The sequence below is a fragment of the Schistocerca piceifrons genome, chromosome 5 (genome assembly GCF_021461385.2).
Source record: "Schistocerca piceifrons isolate TAMUIC-IGC-003096 chromosome 5, iqSchPice1.1, whole genome shotgun sequence".
NCBI lineage: Eukaryota > Metazoa > Arthropoda > Insecta > Orthoptera > Acrididae > Schistocerca > Schistocerca piceifrons.
Window position 1 is genome coordinate 682,228,954 of NC_060142.1, and position 18,431 is coordinate 682,247,384.

Consider the following 18,431-nt stretch of genomic DNA (forward strand, 5'->3'; position numbering starts at 1 on the left):
CGAGCGTCTGGGAGCCTCATCAGGTAAGGTTAAAGAAAGACATCGAAGCAATTCAGAGGTGGCGTGCTAGATTAGTTACCGGTAGGTTCTAACAACACTTAAGTGACACGGAGATGTTTCTGGAACTCAAATGAGAATTCCTGGAGTGAAGGCGCCATTCTTCTTGGGGAACAATATTGAGTAAATTTAGAGAACCGGCGTTTGAAGCTAAGTGCCAAATGATCCTAACTGCCGCCAACATAAGCTGCAAGATAGTATTACAAAGATAAAATACGAAACATTAGGGCTGATACGGAGACATATAGGCAATCGTTTTTTTCCGCTCTGTTTGCGAGTGTAACAGAAAAACTAATGACTAGTAGCGGTACAGTGCATACTCCCCGACGCGCCATACTGTGGTTTGCGGAGTAGCTATGTATATGTAGACGCATATTCAATGTTAGAGCCTAGAATATTATAGAGTTTGCAGCTGTATGTCGCGGACAGATAAATATTTTTAAAGCCTTTTCATGTTATGCATTTAAAGCTACGGAACGGTTATATTTTATTACGATAGTAACTGTTAAGTACTACTTCACTGGTGTGTTTAAAGGAATACTAAATAAACTGTCAAGGAAACGACTTTTTTAACCAGATTTTATCAATGCTCAACAAAACGTCGCAGTGTTGGTAGGGCAGTATTCCAGATGCAAGTTAACATGTTAGACACAGAAGAACGGATCAGGAGAGAAACACGGTCTGCCACAGGTTGAGGTAGTGTGAAATGGCGGTAACGGATGCCGCGCTGGTCCCCGAGGAAACTTTTCTTTCAACCGTAATCCACTGCTAATTAGCCTACCTCTACAACTAAAATTTCGGCGTCTCTTTATTAGATGCTTCAAGAGCAATTCATAAAGCGGAGGCCTAAACGTCTATAGACAATCTTCTTTTATTTCGTACATTTCTTCATTTTAAGAATTTGTTTACAGAATGAGATTTTCACTCTACAGCAGAGTGTGCGCTAATATGAAACCTCCTGGCAGATTAGAACTGTGTGCCGGACCGAGACTAGAACTCGAGACCAGTGGGAGGTGTGGGGACGTGTCGTGGGTCGTGCTTGTGTAACTAATATGGTAGAGCAATTCTCCTTGACAGGCAAAGGTCCCGAGTTCGAGTCTCGGTCCGGCACACAGTTTTAATCTACCATTTAATTTCAAGAATTTATTTAATGGGAAGCGTAATGTATTCAACAAAGGACCAGTGTGCTTTCTGAAGGATTCGTTGGCTAAGCGTGGTTGTGTCACGGCGAGGCTAGACCAACATCCGTGGCAGGCACAAGAAGAAAGGCGTTGCGCTATACATGGCAGTTTACAGCTGGAATTTCTTGTGTGTACATCGGGTATGGCAACATTTTACTTCTTCCCACGTACGTCTCACGGATTGGCCAAATTTGAAAAATCACTGTGATTTCAAACTCAGAGGCTTACCGGCAGTTTCTGCGTGAACTGTTTGATAAAACACCGATTCAGTGAAAATGATGTGTGTAAAAATAATGCATCATGTTGAGAGAAGAATTTGCTTGATGTTAAAAACCTGTTACGAAGTTTTCAGAAAGATGTGGCTACACAAACATATTTTAATATACGTTGTAATGGATTTTCGAGTATCCCGGCGAATAGTTTCCTGGAGATGGCAATTTGCATCCTTTTCATCTCTTACAATACCGTATAGTCAATTTCATCCTACACTTAACTGACCATCTTCAAATTAAAATAATTTTCTGAAAAGACGTTTGGATGATGAAGCGCTACGTTGGGAAACTCATAGTCATACTCAAGATTTATCTTAACAAGGGTTAGGAAAGAATTATCTTAACAAGGTTTGGCCAGTCAGAAAAAACTCGAACTAAAAGCGAATTTCTCTATGGCTCAATTTACAGGAAAATTAAATTGAATAAACTTTTTCTTTTAAACCAGCCTTTCGACCAACTGACACAAACTGACACTTTAAAGAGAAGATAACCTGAAAAATTTGCAATGAGTATTAGTGTATGCCACTGATGAATTAATTGAACAATTCCTTAAACATGTAGATAAGATCGACCAAGCATTTGATGTGATATAGGAAGCTTGAAACCTGAATGAAACTGCTGGTAGTAGCACCAATAGTTTAGAGCTTTTATGAATTTGAAGAAGCAGTAGAACACAAGCAGACATGGAAACGTATGGTAGATGAAGATGGAACTAATGTTTGTGATGTAATTGATAACGGAGGAATCAAGGGCAGTGAAACTGAAAATGATTTCTTTTTTTTTTAATTCAAGGATGATTTGTTAAAGTAGGAGGAAGAGGACTCTATGTTATCAGTTAAGTTGAGAGAGGTAAGAAGAAATGAAAATGGATTTGCAAATGAAGTTTCTGACTCTGTTACATGCATAAATATCAATAATGTTCATCAATTAGCCACTAAAAGTGTTTGCAACACATCTGTAATTTGGAACAAATCTGCAGTTTGGAGCCGGCCAGTTGCCGAGCTGTTCTAGGCGCTACAGTCTGGAACCGCGAGACAGCTACGGTCGCAGGTTCGAATCCTACCTCGGTCATGGGTGTGTGTGATGTCCTTAGGTTAGTTAGGTTTAAGTAGTACTAAGTTCGAGGGGACTGATGACCTCAGACGTTAAGTCCCATAGTGCTCAGAGCCATTTGAATCATTTTTCTAATTTGGAACAAATATGTGAGATTCCAGATCAGGTAAATTCTAAACACAGGTTCGTGATGAATGTTTTCTGTGCACTCTTCTTGCAGTTGTTGAAGAAGAGTTAGTTAGTGACACACTTTGGGTAAAGGTGGTCTTGTGCAAAAGAGTTTGCCCTAGTTAATGAGAAGTTACTTGCAGTTGAACTTCGGAATAATGTAAAAGGTAGGTGAATAATAAAGGTTGCGGACTGTGCTAATAAGCGTGAATGGATGGATAAGGGATGTTAGGCGACTGTTCCAAAGTAAATGTAAATGGCGTTGTAGATCTGGAATATTTACGTTATTTCTTTTAATTGTGGCACTGTCAACTGGGCACTGTGAGATTTCAATCTTTGACATTTCTGTAGAAATAGTCTTCTTCTGAATTTTCTTTTTTAGTGCTCTTGCACTAGTCGCTATAAATTGTGTCACTGAAGTATAACGGTGCATTCTGGTCTGCGTGTTGATTTTAAATTGCTGGCTTAGATTTAATGGTGCTAATAAGGACCTTAGGAAAATATGTAACCCAGCACCAGCACTCCTAACTACCGCCATACTAGCAAAGTCTTACATTATGTAGATTTTATAGCATTGTATTTATATCTAAATATGAATTAATTATTTTATTTTACACAAAATGAGTAACTACAGAATTATTGTACAGTTATGTACAGCACTAGGGTCTAAAATATTAAAGTTACCAAACAGGGTGAAGGAGAACCAATGAGAAGGTTACTTGCTGGCGGCAGCAGAGTGATCTGAGTGACAGGAGAGTGGGCCCTTTGTGACAGAAGCAAAATGTCGTGAGAGGCGGAAGCTCGCCACTGTGTATGTAAACGGTTATGTGGCGCCAGTGAACTGCCATCAGGGCGTCAACCGCATGGACAGACAACGGAGGCACTCGACACTTGGTCCCATCCCACACTTCTATCACATACGACGCATCCACTGCAGTCCTGGAGGCTCCGTCCGTGATCCATACTACGAAACCGTTCACGGCCCATAGTGCACAGTACCACTTGCAGGTTGGCTGTCTAAAAGCTTCCAGGGTCAACTAAAATTTGGTTATTGGTAGTTAATGTAATTACTGGCTGAAATTAAAAATTTTAAATACTGTTATAATCAGTTCGTTGAGAGGTATTATCATATGTTAGAAGTGCCCCATATTAAGTTATAATATTAGAAACTGTGTATATTTTTTGAGGTAACGTAATTCTCGTTCCGCAAGTTATGCAGGCTACATTCACCCAGCATTTGAGAATGGTGGCATATAGCTATTTCCGTTTAACTTCATGCATAATTAGTAACCTTTACTACACTTTTCCCCTTTGACAGTGAAACTTCGGCATCAGGCATGATGGTTTACTTTATTACTAATATTCTGCTAGCTCTCTACTCTGAACAGGTTTTACAGACACTATCAACACATATCTCTGACTGTAACTGCTAAGATATAGCACTGTGCGACACAGTTCAGTTGCTCAAAACTGAGCGAAAGTTACCCAAAGTATAATGATCCACTGTCTGCAACTTCCAACAAATTTCTAACATTACTTGAAAATTTTTCCAAACTTTCTCTCGCTTACATGCTTGACGTGAAATGCGTAACACGTTTACAAATTTTTTAAAATAATCAGACATAGAAACCGTTTTTAAGCAGGGAATTCGATTCATTAAAGAGTCAGAGAAAGGGGCTTACTCGGTATGGGCTACTGCAGCCCGTAACACCAAGGCTGCTATGATTAGATGGGCTTTAGTCTAAGAAAAAAGGAGGCTGTCATTTTCTATACTACACCGTTACCATCGTTTAAAACGACACCTATAACTTCAGACTCGTTTGAAGAACCTTCTAATAAATGATCTTAATGATGTAGTTGTGGTTTATAATTTCATGTACATAAGCTGCCATGTTTGCTGAGCCGGCCAGTGTGGCCGAGCGGTTCTGGGTGCTTCAGTGTGGAGCCGCGCAACGGCTGCGGTCGCGGGTTCGAGTCCTGCCTCAGGCATGGATGTGTGTGATGTCGTTAGGTTTAAGTAGTTCTAAGTTCTAGGGGACTGATGACCTCAGATGTTAAGTCCCATAGTGCTCAGAGCCATTTGACCCATTTGAATCATGTTTGCTGAGAACACATCAGGAGTGAAAGATATTTCAACATACATGTGATTACCTCAAAAAGTGATTGTAAATTACTGACTCTGTCCCCTTTGCTAGTTTTCTTGCGGATAATTTAGCTGCGAATAATATCAGAGCACATCGCATTATCTCGCTGAAATCAGTTCTTTGAAGGCATGTCAAGTAAGAGGACTCTTCGCCTACATACAAATGTGATCAGCATATATGCAAACAATACGCTTAACTGACTCACTGACTTTTGATTTGTTAATTCTGGCACTATATCGAACTGTTTTTGGAATGCAGATACTCAGTTTCTACTTTTTTCTCTTTTTTATATTAGTTGTTAACTTAGTAAAATGTTATTTTTAGTTGGGCAGTTAGTGGCATAAATGCTGTCGTAGGACCGTGAAGACGATACCTTTCGATCCGAACTCAGGGCTAAAGAGTACGCTGGATTGTACATTTCTCTACTACTTGTACGGTACTCATTTTTTCAGGATCTTGCGCCACTTTACATTGGTGAACGCTTTTTCCAGGTCGACAAATCCTATGAGCAGGTCTTGACATTTCTTCAGTCTAGCTTCTACTATCATGCGCAGCGTCAGTGCTGCATTTCTGGTGCCCTAATTTTCCAAGGGCCCTAACGGTAGTCATCTAACTGATCCTAAAACTTCTCCACCATTCTTCATACATCATCCTCGTCAGCAACAAGCATACATGGGTCGTTATACTCTTTGTCACGAGTTCTTTTGTTTACCTGCCCTTGCTGTCTTAGGGATTGTGAGAGTCATATGTTGTCGAAAGTTTAAAAGTATGTGTGCCGACTCATATATTTTACGCAATAACTTAAGTAGTCGTTTAGTGGCCACCCCCCTAATTGATTTCAAAAATTCGAAAGGAATATTATCTATATATTTCTCTCTTTCTCTCTCTCTCTCTCTCTCAGTCTCTCTCTCTCTCTCTCTCTCTCTCTCTCTCTCTGTGTGTGTGTGTGTGTGTGTGTGTGTGTGTGTGTGTGTGTATTGTATGTTTCGTATAGGGTGGCTGGGTGCAGGAGAGAGAAGACGTGACTGCGTGTGGGTATTTCCTCCACGTCTCTTAAATTAAAACCTTTCGGGTTATGTAAACAGCAAAATTTCAGTTATCTTTCGTAGTATTCATAATTACCTATGCGCTCTAATCAAGTAACAGCCTGTGCAGACATAACGTCGACAAATACGTGGCCGAAAGAATGCAGGTCACATGCTCACTAGCCAGTAAACGAAGCAATATTAGCAACCTAATCAGCTTCATGGATGCCGTAGCCAGCTTAGCGGCGAGTACACACACCGCGTTACCTAGAACCTTTGCCATTACAAAAGCATGTTTACTTTGGGACATTTGCATAACAGGTGCACGTGATTACGCTATATCCTAACGTATTTACAAGAGCGAAATTCCCGAAATGAGATTAGCAATAAAGTTAATAGAGAACTCTCTGAGTTTTAGACCAATAAGCAAACCCAATTAGCTATCATTTACATTATGCATCTGCGAAAATGAATACATCGTAAATGCTCACTAAGTCCACTTGAATGTTATCACTGACTGACTTTATATTCGTTTTTACTTTGCCATTAGTAAAATCAAAATTAATTTTTGACTATAAGGAAAGTAAAAGCGATTAAGAAGATCTGGACGTAAATTAATTTATTAAAGCCATAAAATGCTTTTATACATCAGCTATGTCCATGATGGAACAAAATAGTTCGCTGAATAGTTGGAACGCACTAAAATCATAGTCTCTTGTAATAATACTGTGACAGGGTATTCACCACTGAATAGTTCGTTTAAAAAATTAAATAGGAACAGTGTCATTTAGATAATGTAGCATGTTATATTCAATACTAACTGCTCTGCATGATTGTCATTAGATTTGAAACTGTAACCCTTTTTCACATCGTATTTCAGTACGCGCATTTCTTGCATTAGGTCTGCTTCGAGTCTCTGCAACAAGAGCCCTTCCTAAGCCAGGAATTAACAAATGTAGAAAAAATTATGTTAACTGTTACTTGTAGCTCCATTTGTTAATTGTTCAACCAAGAAGACACACTCAGAGACGCACACACTGGAAACTAAATTTCTGAGAAACACTGATTTTCGGCTAATTATTTGGACACTTACTGTAGTGAAAATGAATTCGAATCTCTATCGGAACACTTTGACATAAGAACGAAGTAGTTGCCTTAGATCACTTTACACAAATGTTGCAAATTTTCTTCCCTGCAGTCACATAGAATTTACCTTTTTCTCCTGTATTGCAGGGAAAGCTGAACAGCCATTGATTTTATGAAACCTTCAGCAAATCAGGCAGAACCAATTCAAAAAAAAATCTTCTGGAAGGAACAGTAAATGGGACGGGCTTCAGAGCATCTATGGAAAAATCTGAAAATACAAAAAAATTAAATCAACCAATATACATAAAAAGAGGAAGAACGAAATTATAATGACTAAATTACAATATTTCGGATAAAGAATTCTGCAGATAGGACTAGAAAATTTTTAAATTGATGTAAGAATTAATGTAATCGACTGAGGATATGGTTTAGTTAAAAATATCTGTAAGGATTTTGTATGCCCTGATTTGTAAGCTGGACGAAACAAAGATTAAAAAGAGACTAACAGGAAAGTAAAACATAATCAAACAACGGGAAATCCAGGATGGATTAATGGCATTATTATGAAATGGATAGTAGCTACGCACCATAGAAAAGAGATGGTGAATCGTAGACGGGCACAACGAAAAGTCTGTCAAACAAAGCTTTCTTCCAAACAGGCCTTCATGAAGAGATGAACCAAAATATGAAGAAAATATTGGAAATAATAACATTTCGAAGGATAACCGTTTTTGAACCCTGAATGAAGGAGAGCAGTATAACGATACAAATGTTTCTGTGTTTCCTAAAAGAAGTCAGTAATAGCATGATTCAGAAAAAGAAATAAACGGGAGGGATGCAACATGAAGGAATTAGATATAACAGATATAAATAATTTAGAAGAAAATACTAAAATTAGAGGGAGTTGAAGAGCGAATAAATTCAAAGCAGTAAGCAAAATAGGAGCATTTGGGGGACTTAGAATCCGCATTTTGCATTCGAGAAGTCTTTGCCACCCTGAACGGGTGACTGTGTTGTGTTCAATGTCCAGTCACGGAATAATTACATAGTAGTCGGTGCGATATTCCTTTATGGCACGGTCCCTACCGAAAGGTAGTGAAGGTTTTGGAAGACGATTTCATCCGAATTACCCAAAATGACCCTGATTTTGAGAAGATGTGGTTCATGCATGACGGAACTCGACCCCTTCGAGGCAGGAGAGTTCAATCACATGTCGTGGAAGAGCACACTGGGGTACCCTGGTTCCACTGGCATGGGACCTGATTGGTTGTCATATTTTCCGGATCTGAACACATGTGACTGCTTCTTTCGGAGATGTACTATAGACAAGGTGTACAGAAATAGCCCCAAAACCATTCCTGAGCTGAAAACAGCCATTAAGAAGGTCATCGACAGCATTGGTGTTCCGAAACGTTCTGCAGGTCACGCAGAATTTCGCTATTCGTCTGCGCCGTATCATCGCCAAAGTTGGCGGGAATATCGAACAAGTTACAACCTAAATCCGAATATCTTTACTGATGTATACATACTGAATGAGGCGTGGGCACCACGTATTTTGTAACTAATTTACTTTTGTTTCATATAGTTCAATAATTGTCCCCTTTACGTTCCTCGTTCTTAATCTGTAATACCTAGAACTTAGAACTACTTAAACCTAACTAACCGAAGGACATCACACACATCCACGCCCGAGGCAGGATTCGAACCTGCGACCGTAGCGGTCACGCGGTTTCAGACTGAAAGAATAGAACCGCACGGCCACACCGGCCGGCAATACCACGATTAGCTCAATACCCTTATGAAAGCCATGCACGTAGAAATAAAACTATTACCACTACTACCATACAGACAGTAACAGCTCAGTTAGCGAAAATCAAGATTGGCCAACGACTTTCGCAGTTTAACACTGTTTCATCATAAAATGCGTTTTCTTTGGCGCGAATACCTTTGATACGCTACGGCAGGAACATGTAGGCCCGAAAGATCTGTAGTCACCTATATGTGAGCCAGTGAAGTGCATCTCAGGATAGGAACTGAAAAGGTAGCCTGTATCATGACAGGACGAGAGTTTGACAAGCTCTGGACAGTCAGAATGCCAGGCGGTATTGTACTGGTTAGGAAAGCCTCGTTACTACAACACTAAAGCGCACTACCTCCTGCCATGCTTCTGCCAGCGCCGATGTTACCCTCGTGTGACGATGCTTACCAAATTAATACTGTTTCGTAATTTCCTTTTGTTTATTATATTCAGTGAGGTTATACAAGTACTTTTTTATTTCTGTTAAGCCACGAAGCATGTTATGCTACGTATATTATCTGAGACGTATCCCGACACCTAACAGTGAACATTGATATCGATTGCGTCCACCATTCACCTTTGTTACGGCTTGAAATGAAGATGAAGAAACTTTCAGCGATGTGTATGAAAGTCTATGGAAAACTGGCAGCCCATTCTTCGACAAGGGCCGAAACCACAGTAGTGATGTTGGACACTGAGATCTGAAACGATACCGCCGTTCTAGCTCATCCCATTCCATTGAGTAGTGATTGGGAGTCCGGGCAGGCCACACCATTTCAGGCATGTCATTGTCCACAAATCATTTCCTCATAGACGCTGCTTTATGACAACACGTAGATCATGCTGATGTGAACAGTCGTCGTCTCCGAATTCTTCCTTCACTGTACACAGTACACAGTGCTGAAAATGTGTTCATACACTTCCGCATTTAGTGTTTGCTAAAGGGCAATAAGAAGGTCGCACTCTAACCACAGAAACCCGTGCCATGAATTTCCTACAGGCATTCGCCATACCCAAACCCATCGAAACCTTTCCCACATGTCACAGTGTGATCCATCATTCCAAATCACCCGTTCCAGTCATCCATTGTCCACTGACGTTGCTCTTTACGCCATCTCAAGAGTCGCTTAGCAATGTCTACAGAAATTTGTGGCTTATAAGGAGCTGCTGTGTCACTGTTGACTCCCAACAGATGGTCACTGCGCTTACTCAACGTCAGGTAACACTTTGGAACTGACGAGTGATTCCCTCCCTTGACTTCATGCGGCTTTTTTACAATCACGTCCTTGATGCGCGAAGGTCCCAGTCGTTCATTACTTGTTTTTCACATTTCTGTTGTTGTTCCCACTTAACAATCACAACAGTCGACTTGGGCAGCTTTCGGAGGGCACAAACATCACTGACGGATTTCTTTCTCGGGTGACATTCAGTGACTCGTCAACTTTCGAAATCACTGAGGTGTCCGGAGCAACCCATTCTGCTTACTGCTTCTCTACAGACAAAAGAATACTTGCCGCGTCCTCTTATATTGGCGGGTCAGCCTCATCGTGACGTCTACTGATGAATTTCGCAAGAAATAGTGTCCCCGTACTTTTGATGACTCGCAACAGCTTACCCAAACCGTCAGGAGGTTTCTAGATGGTTTGTTCATCATATCTTCAAAGATGTCAATTCAGTACCGGTGTTGCCAGCAAAAAAAAAAAAAAAAAAAAGAAAAAGAAAAAAAAAAAAAAAATTGGTCAGTCTCACACAAAAAAATTGAAGAACAAGAGCTTTTCTTTGACATCAGTGTATCAGTTCCTGTTCTTAAGGGAGGTAGGTATGGCTCAGCCGTTTTGGACTTTGAAACAATTCAAGAGCTGTACTTCAAATTTTGTTATTGGACCGAGATTCGAAACTAGGCTATCTGAACATGCTTCCCGTCTGCTAACCACTGAGGCCGTGAGCCCGTTCATTTTCCCCTTTTCTGGTGGCCTCACTGCATTGCAACAAGGGGACGAACTATGATATGCATCCGCACTGAAATAATAATCTGATCTACGAGGCGTATCTGTAGCATTATGTGTATGGTGACTGTCCTTCCGCGTATGTCAAAAGGACATTGCTGAGTCACTCAGGGTGACCATTCACGAGAAGTGGAGACATTGTTTCGAGTCACGATCCAGTCACAAATATTCAAATCAGGTGTTGAAATAATTCCTCTCCGAAAGCCGCTAATTCTTAACAGTTCCCTTTTAGTTATGTATAAGCAGGCTGTACGTATAAGTAAAAGGAAATCGGTAAGAATTAACTGCTTTGGGAAATACAGTAGGCTGTCCCCCTCCCCCCTTCCCCTCCGCCGACCCATGAACGATGAAACTTGCTGTTGGTGGAGAGGCTTGCGTGCCGCAGTGATGCGGATAGCCGTACCGTAGATGAAGCCACAATGAAGGGACATGTGTTGAGAGGTCAGACAAACGTGTGGTTCCTGAAGAGGGGCAACAGCCTTTGCAGTAGTTGCAGGGGCAACAATCGGATGTTTGACTGATCTGGCATTGTGACACTAACCAAAACGGCCTTGCTGTGCTGGTACTGCGTAAGGCTGAAAGCTAGGGGAAACTACAGCCGCTATTTTTCCCGAGTACATGTAGCTTTACTGTATGGTTAAACTATGATTGGAATCCTCTAGGGTAAATAAGCATGGATATAAAATAGTACCCCATTCGGATATCCTAGCGGGAACTACCCAGGAGAACGTCGTTATCAGGAGAAACAAAACTGCATTTCTACGGATTGGAGCGTGAAATCTTAGATCCAACAAACGGGCAGATCTGTTAAAAATTTTAAAAGGAAAATGGATAGATTGAAGTTAGATGTAGTGGGAATTAGTGAAGTTTGGTGGCAAGAGGAACAGGATTTCTGGTCAAGTGAATACAGGGTTGAAAATAAAATATCAAACTGGGGTAATTCAGGAGTAAATTTAATAATGAATAAGAATATAGGAACGCGTATAAGCTGCTATGAACGGCATAATCAACACATTATTGTAGTGAAGATAGACACGAAGCCCCCACCCACTACAGTAGTACAATTTTATATGCCAACTTGCTCTGCAGATGAAGAGTTTGAAGAAATGTACTATGAGATAAAAGAAATTAATCAGATAGTTAGGGGAGACGAAAATTTGATTGTGATTGAGGACTGGTATTCGATAGTAGCAAAACGAAGAGAGGGAGAAATTGTACATGAACACGGACTGGGGGGGGGGGGGGGGGGAAGTAATGAAAGAGTAAGGCACTTGGTAGAATTTGTTACCGAGCATAATTTATTCATCACTAACACGTGATTTATGAATCGTGAAAAATGGTTGTACAGTGAAGAGAGCTGGATATACCGGAAGTTTTCAGATTGATTATATAATTATAAGAAAGATCTCGGAACCAGATTTTTACCTGTAAATCATTTCCAGGGGCATAGGTGGACTCTGACCACAATTTATTGTTTGTAACCTGTAGATTGACATAGGAAATGCAAAACGCTAGGAAATTAAAGAGATGGGACATGGATAAGTTGAAAGAACCAGAGGTTGTTTAGAGTTTCAGAGGAAGCATTGGGCAGTGACTGACTAGAACGAGTTACAGTAGAAGAGGAATGGGTGCCTTCAAGAGACGAAATAGTGACGACAGCAGAGGAACAATTGGTAAAAACAAGGCCTAATGGAAATCCTTGGGTACCATCAGAAACATTGAATTAAATTAATGAAAGGAGGAAATATAAAATGCAGCAAATGAAGCAGGTTGAGGTTAGTAAAACGTCTAAAATATGAGATTTACAGGAAGTGAAAAATGGTTAGACAGGAATGACTAGAGGACAAAGGTAAGGATACAAAAGCATATATCACTAGCGGAAAGATAGATACTACCTACACGAAAATTAAAGAGGGCCTTGGAGAAAACAAAAGCCACTGTATGAATATCAAAAACTCGGATGAAAAACCAGTCTTAAACAAAGAAAGGAAAGCTGAAGGGTTGAAGGAGTATATAGAGGGTATATACAAGGGAAATGTACTTGACGGCGCTGTTATAGAAATGGAAGAGCACGTAGATGAAGATGAGAGGGGAGATAAGATACTGCGAGAAGAATTTGACAGGGAAATCAAAGACCAAAGTCGAAACAATACCCCGGGATTAGACAACAGTCTGCAAATAGCCTTGGGAGACCTGGCTGGTGAGCAGGATGTCTGAGACAGGCGAAATACACCCAGACTTCAAGAAGAATACAACAGTTCCAATTCCGAAGAAAACATATGCCGTGTATGTGTGAATATCAACGCACTATCAACGTAATACGTTATGGGTGTAACATACTAACACGAACTCTTTACAGAAGAATGGAAAAACTGGTAGAAGCTAACGTCGGTGAAGACTAGTTTCGATTCTGGAGAAATGTAGGAACACGTGAGGCAAAACAAACGTATGTGTATGGGATTTGTGGACTTAGGGAAAGCTTTTGTCAATGTTTACTGAAATACTGTCTTCGAAATTATGTGGATGACAGGGGTAAAATTCAGGGAGCGAAAGGCTATTTACAACTTGTACCAAACCTGATGGCAGTAACAAACGAGGGGCTTGAAAGAGAAGCAGTAGTTGAGATGGGAGTCATACAGGGTTGCAGCTCATACCCTATGTTGTTCAACCTGTACACTGAGCAAGTAATAGAGGAAACATAAAAACTTAGAAAATTCAACGTGAAGAAATGAAAGCTTTGATGATTGCCTATGATATTATAATTCTGTCGGAGGCAGCAAAGGACTTGGGAGAGCAGTTGAACGGAATAGACAGTGTCTTGAAAGGAGGATATAGGATGAACATCTACAAAGGTATAACGAGTAATGGGATGTGTTCGAATCAGATGAGGTGATGCTGAAGTTTTAGCATTTGGGCAGCAAAATAATTGATGACGTCCGAAATAGAGAGGATACAAAATGTAGACCGGCAGTGGCAAGAAAAGCGTACCGGAAGAAGGTAACTTTGTTACACGTATAGATTTAACTTTCTGGAAGCTTTTTCTGAAAGAGTAAGATTGTAGCCATGTATGGAAGTGACATCTAAGACAAGCAGAGAGTAGAAGCTTTTGAAAAGTGGTGCTAGAGAAGAGTGCTGAAGAGTAGATGGGTAGATAATGTACTTAATAAGGTGGTACTGAATGGGATTAAGAAGAAAATAAAATTGTGGTACAACTTGACTAGAAGAAGAGGTCGGTTGGTAGGACACATTCTGAGGCATCGAAGGATCACCAGTTTTATACTTGAGAGAAGAGAGAAGCAATTGGGGGGGGGGGGGGACGGGGGGAGGGCTGAGGAGGCCAAAAATCTTACAGATGAATACACTAAGCAGATTCAGAAGGATGTAGATTGCGGTAGTTATTGCAGATGAAGAGACTTGCACAGGACAGAATAGCATGGTGATCTGCATCAAACCGGTCTTCGTATTGAAGACCACAACAACAACAGTAGGCTGCTGAATCGATCATTTGGTCTGTTCTTTCGCACATTTCCGAATGAACAGACTCTACACATATAATTGTATAGATATGGCTCGAGGGGCATCAGGCTGTTTCAATGCAGAGGCATACCGTTCTTCGTCCCGTTGCGGGAAAGAAGTATTCGGCGAGCAAAAGCGAAAATGAGCGGGGCCACAACATCAGTGGAGGGCACCACTTGGGAATCCTCGTCGGATATTCCAAACTTGTATATGTTCAGAGTAATTTTCGGATCTGTAAAAATGTCGCATAATTTTGGGAGTGTGGTATAAAAAGGGCTGACTGTATTAAGAAAATAATGCTGAATTTTTTCTTGCCAGATGAACATGGTCTTTGCTGTAGTTTATGGCAGATGCAGTTTCCAGTCCATACCCGTTTTCAGGAGTGGATGTCGAACGGACTCAGATAACTATAGGCAGACATCAGTTACTTGAAGAATTTTGGAATACGTTCTATGGTCGCGTATAATGATTTTTCTGAATCGCCTGCATAGGAATCAATATGGATTCTGAAAACAATAAGCATGTGAAATCTAGCTCGCTCTGGTTATCTACGAGACTGAGGAGATAGTAAATACAGGCTCCCTGACAGATGCTGTGTTCGTTTACTCTTAAAAGCCATCAATACGGTATTGTACATTCATCTAGTGAACGAAATTCGTGTAGTGTGCGAAATTCTGGCGTATAGACTACGACACCAGCATTGTGAGACGGTTGAAGAGTACTTATCAAATACGGTACGCCAGGTCTTGCTTAAAGAAAACCCCTTGGGAGTTTTATTGTATTATATCTGTTCGCGAGATGACGAAAGATTCCCGAGGCTGTTCGTAAATGGTGCTGATAAGTCAGACAGCAGAAAACTGCAGGGAAACGGGTGAAGTCCAGCCTAGGTTGGCACAGGTATTAGCATTTGATTATCAGTATACACAATTATAACATATTGACCAGTACCGGATGGAAATAATCGTTATTCAACGATTAAAGGGTTGAAGAATAATCGTGGGGAGCAGTTACCAACATTAAACATCTTGCAGAATACGTACGAAGTGCTTAAAATTGGAACGACAGGATGAAAGTAATAGTAGGAAAGGCAGATGGCACAATGAAATTCATTGGAAGAAACCTCAGGAAGTGTAGTCACCCAAGAGGCAGATGGCTTACAGTATCCTCTTTCGAGCAACACATTAATATTACACGACCATTTGGAACCCTTACCAAATCCAAATAAGACCAGCGTGTTTCGTCAAACATCCATTTACTAAGAGCAAAAACGTCAAGAGATGCGCACTCAACTCCAGAGACAGATGGTACCCCAGATGCGATGAGCAACACGGAGTGGTTTATTGTTAAAATACCGATAGCATACGTTGTTAGAAGACTCAGCCCATATATTGCTCCCACCTACGTTTATTTCGTGAAGTGACTATGGAGGTAAAATTGGGGAGATTGCTCAGACGAAGACTTACAAACAACCACTGTTCCCACACACAATTGGCCTCCGCAACGAGGAATTTGTAGAGTGAGAGAGGTGCTGGATGTACCCTTAATCATACACCTTAAGCTGACTTGCGGGATAAGGACGCAGTTTTAGATGTAGATCCGACTGTCACCAGGCACTGAAAATTTAAAAACATGAATCTCGTAGGTAAATAGTTGATCGAAAGCGAAAGAAAACGAAGGACGCTCTTTCGGTTTCGCAGCACTGCGTGAGTTTTTACCTTGGTACATTAGGACTCTGGATACAAATTTAAGTAGAAGAAAACGTTCAACAGTTTTCCGAGACTATCTTCCACATGAGTGAAGCTTTGGGATACATTTTAATCTACGTACAGGACTACGAAATGATATTCAGAATAACTATTCCCGCTACTGACTTCTCGGGCTTGCTGAAGGAGTGAGTAGATAATATATTCGATTGGAACCCATGACCGTAAACGGACCATTTCTGTGCTACAACCATTAGAAAGCCTTTGGTGAGGCGATCACCTTTACAAGTAACCCATTACCTCACATTTTTACAATTCCACTTATTAACAGCAAAAGTAACTGCTCGTGGACTCGTTGAAGGGGTCCCTTCAACTTGATCGCTCCTCTGGCGGTGAAAGTACCCTTTCTCGAAGCCAGTGCATAGTTATAGCAAAAAGGGTATGCGATGGAGTCGGACGTAGAGGAGAACGATGTGGACAAAAGCCACCAGCAACTGTTCCATTACCGTGAGCTTTCCAATTCAGAAGTATCATGTCAGTGTATTCTGCAAACTTGTACGCAACCATGTTCCTGTAACACTGACAGACACGTAAAGTGGTCTCTAACCAGGTCAGAGAGGTAGGACAGACGTTAAATGATATCAGTCAATTCGACATTACCACCCCTACCTTCACTACTCTGTTGCATAGCTACCTAATTAACATGTTTTGAAACGGCTGTAGGACGGAAAAGGTACGTTTCCGGGTATAGGTTCCTTACCAATATATTATGTACTCACTACCTTCCATAAGTCCTAGAAATTTTTAACAGGAATTTACAGATATCCTGCATATCATACGCTTACACATACAACCTTAGTGTTATGCTTAAAATTACTTTTAGGGACACAGTTTTCTTTTACTTTCACAAATGTATAATATTCAGCAAGACGAACATTCAAAGCAAAGCCTAACTCGTCTTTTGTTGGCATGTCTGGAGCTATTGTATTCGATATTGTTCTTATCCTGTGTCCCATTTCACTAAAAACTTATAGAAGGGTAGGCGTATAGACTGAGCCTTTTACGAGAATCCACAAAGAAAACCATTACGTAATGATTTCAGCCAACCTGGGAGATCAGTAGTGCAGTGCGATATCCATACGCCTGTTATTGTAGACGCATCATTGGTCCAAAACATTGTTAGTAATTGCTATTACTGTCAGGTGCTATTGCGATGTTATTCTGGTCTTTTGAAATACGTATTTTTGGCCATGTTCTTGCAATTGCAGTAAATGCCAGATGAAAGAACGAATGAGCTAGCTTCTCCAGGGAGACGTCTACTTACAAACCTATGAACTAAGAACTTACAATTAGCAACAGGGTAAACATTTAGTTTCAATGCCTAAGTTAAAATTTTCCGCGAATTTATATTGCTACTGATGTAGCTACAGCATCTTTTTGAAACGCCCCACATATCTCATCTAGTGAAGACAGGATAGGCGCTGTCTGGTTTACTACTTGCGTGTGTGCGTGTGTGCGTGTGGCGTTGATTAGTCGAGCTGTGCACCATTAGCGCGGTTCGACGCACTGTAATCCGAGACTGGTTCTCCTTGCTAGATTGTAATGGGAAAGGCGAGCATCATGCAAACTCCTCGTTACGGGACTAAATGGCTTTCCGTGACACACCGTCGCAAAGCTGATAACGACGTTCCGAGATGAACAGAGTGCTAAGCAGATGTGCCCGTCCCCATCCGAGTATGGAGAGCGGAGCAATGTGAGCGTCATACCCGCAAAATACAAAGTATTACCTCAGAACGTAAATAATGATGCATTCATTTTAACATATGTATCTCGGACCATATCTTGAGAGAAGTTTTTTTATGCAAACCGCTGTATTTTGTATGAAGCATACACTCTATTTCATTGGTGATTGGTTAATTTCTTCCCCCTGCTCTTTTTGAGCCAACAACAGAATTCAAATTTTCATTTGACAGCATGTCATAATCGACACATTAGTAAGGAATAGTTAACATGTAGGCAGGTCCCGTGATAATTCTGCACCACTGCAAAGGTTGTAGACTATCCTCGATGCTCTTCGGTGTGTATATTGAGCAAACAAAAAGGAACGGTTCCAAGAATTTTCTAAAGGGAGGTTCAGTGTGAAAAAATAATGGCCTTGAGTGTGTTGATTACACCGTATTTCTCAAGGAATGAAGGTTAGTGTTTAACACACTGTCTCCTACGGGGTCACTGAAGACGGAAGACCACTTCGGATCAGGTAAGGAAACAGGCCCTGGGCTTTCGAAGGAATCAATCCGACATTTGGTTAAAGCGATTTAGCTAAATCGGGGTTGCTGAAGGGGCGATTTGAAACATCGTCCTCCAGAATGCGAATCCAATTTGCTAACCACTGCGACACCTCGTTCGATCTACATCTACATCC